General features: G+C 42.4%; 1 protein-coding gene across 9 annotated transcripts in view; it reads right to left on the bottom strand.

The window, feature by feature from the left end:
• LOC143301131 (ras and EF-hand domain-containing protein homolog) overlaps window positions 1-5,000 on the bottom strand; it is a 137,057-nt gene that overhangs the window by 72,716 nt on the left and 59,341 nt on the right. For 2 of the 9 annotated variants that reach the window (XM_076615194.1, XM_076615195.1), the window contains exon 1: window positions 2,079-2,417. The exons of 6 other annotated variants lie outside the window; for them this stretch is intronic. The gene's annotated coding sequence lies outside the window, so the exon portion shown is untranslated. Of the gene's footprint in view, window positions 1-2,078; window positions 2,420-5,000 lie in introns of those variants that run through there. One more of the 9 variants, XM_076615192.1, reaches the window with a different exon arrangement.

Here is a 5,000-nt window from a genome sequence, read left to right as displayed (position 1 = left end):
TATCACCACACAATGTGACCAAACATTGTTACCTCTCTCTCTCTCTCGTTTCGTTTATTTTTTTTATAGTCTGTTCATCTAAGATGATGATATTAGACTGATTCTCTCTCTCTCTCTCTCTCTCTCTCTCTCTCTCCCTTTCATAAGAGGCACTGGCCTGTTATGGATAAAGCATTCATTTATTCGTTCATTCTATCACTCATTCATTCGTTCGTTTCTTTCTTCTCTGCTCTACCCAAACCCCCTGCCAACTACAAACATGGTCATAGGCCTACGTTCGATTTCTTAAGCATCTCTCTCTCTCTCTCTCTCATATTGAAGAATGGTTCTGTTTACAGTATTCGTAAACTCTGCGTTTATATATTTAATGCCCTGAAGATACGACAGGAATTCTGTGACAACAATGAAGAAAGAATTAATTTACTATGCACAAGAAACACTTTTGTTCTACAGGTTTAAGTTAGTACGTATTTTACATTTTGTTGTCGCTGCGTGATCACCATATTGTGTACTTCTGACCTCTTTCTAGGGGCCGGAGGCCTGGAGATTAAAGTGTTTGTTCTCGTTCTTGTTCTCTCCCATATTCATCATTACACATTAGCTAATGCCAATGTCGCTTTTCTTTTAAATCTCTTTTATCTGTTTTTAAACGCTTTTTTTTATTTTCAGGCCTTCGTTTTTGGTAGTATTATCATACAGTTATTCACGTACACTCTTTGACCCTAACACTTAGCTCCACACCCACCCCCCACCCGCCGTCCCCCAAGCAGAAAAAAGAAACTTGGGTGTCAAGAATATCGAACAACCTTATCGATCGTCACTTAAGTACTCCATGATACATCCCCATGTATGACTGTTACTGTACAGCACTGTGATTTTCTGTGTGTGTGTATTTTATTGCTGTTGTTTTTGTTGTCGTTTTTATTTTGTTTTGTTTCTTGAAAGTGTTTGATTGTTTCCTTCACATAATATGTGAGTGTGTTTTCGTGTTAAAGGCATCGCCAGAATTGTCAGAATTTCAGTGAAAAGAAAAGATTTTTTTTCTTTGCGAGGTTTAAAAAAAAAAGAAGAGAAATTCTCAACGACACATCAAAATCTGTATGAGTAAATGATGATGATGATGATAATAATAATGATGATGATGATAATAATAATAAGAAGAAGAAGAAGAAGAAAGCTGTGAATTGGCTTTCTCTCTCTCCTCCCTATATCACTATGGTTGAAAGTAACCAATACATAATACAAAAGTTGCAGTACATAATATCATACCCACAATAATTAAAACATACGACTGATGAGTGCGTTTAAGAACCTCGAAAGTTGTTATCCATAAAATCATACTCACAAAACTACAACACTCACATACTACGAAACGTTTCCAAACTTCGAAAAGTTACAATGATTTATAATGTCATACTCACAAAACTCAACGCATTCTACGAGACGTTTCCGAACCTCGAAAGTTACGTTTTATAGTACACTCACAAAATTCAACACATACTAAGAGATGTTCGCGAACCTCGAAAGGTACGGATTATGATACACGCACAAAACTCAGCATCGGCATACTATGAGACGTTCCCGAATCTCGAAAGTTACAATTTATGATATACTCACAAAACTCAGCACATACTACGAGATGTTCCCGAACCTCGAAAGTTACAATTTATGATACACTCACAAAACTCCGCAACACTTACCGCGAGATGTTCCCGAACCTCTAAATTAAGTTACAATTTATAATACACTCACAAACTCAACACATATTACGAGATGTTCCCGAACCTCGAAAGTAAAGTAAAAAATTATGATACACTCACAAAACAACACATACCACAAGACGTTCCCGAACCTCGAAAGTTACAATTTATAATACACTCACAAAACTCAGCACATACTTAGAGACGTTCCCGAACCTCGAAAGTAACGTTTTATAATACACTCACAAAACTCAGCACATACCACAAGACGTTCCCGAACCTCGAAAGTAACGTTTTATAATACACTCACAAAACTCAGGCACATACCACGACACGTTTCCGAACCCTGAAAGTTACAACGAAAAAGATTATACTCACAAAACTCAAGTACACACTACTACACGAAACCCGTTTCAAACACACGCTTCTCAACTTTCGCTTGAAACAGCTGTTGCGCAGGTCTCCGACGTACACATACGCACAAGGCTTGACCGAAATAATAACATATACACGCCACTACCACTACACTACTCGACACTCTGCACTACACTACGCTACACTACACATCACCAATCACAACAAAAGTTCCCACAGGACTTCGATAAACCGCAATGGTAGTCCGTCATATTTTCTCAGCAACAAAAGCAATGTACTTGCAAAAAAACAAAACAACACACACACGGAGGAAGAATAATAACAAGAAGAAGAACAACAAGAAGGGATCCATGCACTTGCTTGTCACACAACACGACCTCAGTCTCAGAAGAAGAAAAAAAAATCTCAACTTTTTCTTCTTGTTTTTCCTCTGATCGCGTGCGTATGTAGACAACAGCTTGTCAGGGATATCTTTTCTTTTTTCTTTTTTTGTCTTTTCTTTTCTTTTCTTTTTTTATTCGGTCGCCAGTTGACGGCAGTATTAACCTGAGAGAGAGACAGACAGACAGACAGACAGAGAGGGGGGTGGGGGGGCCAGGGGGGGAAGGGGGAACTACTTTTAAGCTCGCCAGCTGGTGGCATGCTAGAGAGAACAGGGGGTTGGGGGGTGGGGGTGGGCGTGTTAGAGGGGATTAAGCGTGAGGGAGGTGCATTTTGATAGATGGATACATAGGTATAGGTATAATGTAGAAATATATATTATATGTATGTATGTATATATATACGTGTGTGTATGCCTGTGTGTGAGTGTATGGAGGGTGGGGTGGGGGTGCAGGGTGTTACAGGAGGGAGAGGGGAGGGGGATTTTCCGGCCACAAAAAAAAATATAAATCCTGTGCGCGCGCGGGCTGTGTGTGTGTGTGTGTGTGTGTGTGTGTGTGTGTGTGTGCGTGCCTGTGTGCATGTGTGTTTGTCAGTGTATGTGTGCGTGCGTGTGTGTGCATGCGTGTGTGTGAATGCGTGTGAATGTGTGCATGTGCATGTGTGTGTGTGTGTGTGTGTGCACGTGTGTGTGTGCATGTGCGTGTGTGTACGTGTGTATGCGTGCGTGTGTGTGTGTGTTTGTGTGTGTGTGCGCGCGCGCGCGAACTGATGATTGTGTGTGCCTGTGTGTGTGTGTGTGTTTGGGCGGGGGGAAGGGGGGTGTCGGTTGGTTAGCAGAGTTATGGAGAAGGGGGGTGAGGGAGTGTTACAAGAGGGATCATCCGATAACCCATACCCCCCCTCCACACACACACACACACACACACACACCCTCCCCACATCCCCCACCCGAAAAAAAAAAATCCTAATCCTTCGCGGCAACAAATATTGACGCAGATGTCCATACTAGCAACAATGCCATGCATGCAAGCAAGCTTTCTTTCCAGGCAACATGGGTATTTCATTGTGGTATATTGGTGGAGGTTGGGGTCAAGTTTCTTTTTGGACTTTTGGCCAGCTTCAGACGAAAAATAATTACTAATGTTATTGTTACTGTTATCAATGTCATTGCTGTTGTTGTTGTTGTTGTCCGGGCCAGTTTTGGTTTGCGTGATCTGTAGTTGGTACCAGCACACATACAACATACAGCAGCAGCAGCAGCAGCAACAACACCACAGCACAACGCAACAGACACACACACAACAACAACAACACAACACAACACACACACACACACAACAACAACAACAACACAACACACACACACACACACACACACACACACACACACACACCACAACACACAACAGCCATAACAACAACAACACAACACACAACACAACACACACACACACAAAAACAACAACAAAAAACACACACACAACACAACACAACACACATACATCACAACAACAACACAACACACACAACACAACACATCAACAACAACACAACACACACACACACACACAACAACAACAACACAAAACACACACACAAACACACACACACACACACTACCGCACAGGACGGAAGCGTTAGATCCCAACGGCGGATGACGAACTTTACAAAATCATACCAAGCAAAGAGGAGGCGTGCGTGCGTGAGGGAGAGAGGGGGTGTGAGGCGGAGTACAGCGATAGTGAGAACAGCAGGGTGGGTGGGCGTAGGGGGGTGAGTGAGTGGGTGGGCGGAAAGGGTTAGGGTGGGAGAGGGAGGGAGGGTGGTGGCTGGTGGTAGCGTTCATTGTCGTCACGTCAAGCGCGATGTCTTTCGCAAACGAAACGCGCGCAGCACACACAACTGAATCAGCGAAAGAAGTCTTTTTGACAGTCAGGGTCAGTTTCATATGCTCAGTTTCAGATATGAAAAAAAAAAAAAAACACCAACAACAACAAAAAAAACAAACAAACACAAGACAACATGTGCAACGAAGTGTACAGGACATTCGCCCAGAAAGAGAGAGAGAGAGAGAGAGGGGGGGGGGGGCAGACAGACAGACAGAGACAGAGAAATAGACAGAGAGAGAGAGAGAGAGTGATGAGGCAGACAGACAGACTTACAGACAGAGACAGAGAAATATATATATATATAGAGAGAGAGAGAGAGAGAGACAGACACAGACAAGGACACGGAGAGAGAACTCAGAACTCAAAACGTTTTTTTGTTTTTTGTTTTTTTTTTTTATTATTATTATTCAATGATTAAGATTTTAGGCATGGCCTAGAGAGAGAAAGAGAGAGAGAAGTGGGGAGGGGGGTGAGGGAGGGAGAGAAGAGACATAGAATGACAGAGAGAGAGAAGAAGACACAGAGAGAGTGTATGTATGTATGTATGTATGTATGTATGTATGTGGGAATATGTTTTGAAAAAAGAATGGGTGGGGCAGGTTGTGGCTAGCTTTCAATCAATCACGATTGTAGCGCCGAAAGCTTGCATGCG

Source organism: Babylonia areolata, chromosome 27 (assembly GCF_041734735.1).
Source record: "Babylonia areolata isolate BAREFJ2019XMU chromosome 27, ASM4173473v1, whole genome shotgun sequence".
NCBI classification, from domain to species: domain Eukaryota; kingdom Metazoa; phylum Mollusca; class Gastropoda; order Neogastropoda; family Buccinidae; genus Babylonia; species Babylonia areolata.
The sequence above is the reverse complement of the archived record's forward strand: the minus strand, read 5'-3'. Positions and strand labels throughout refer to the sequence as shown.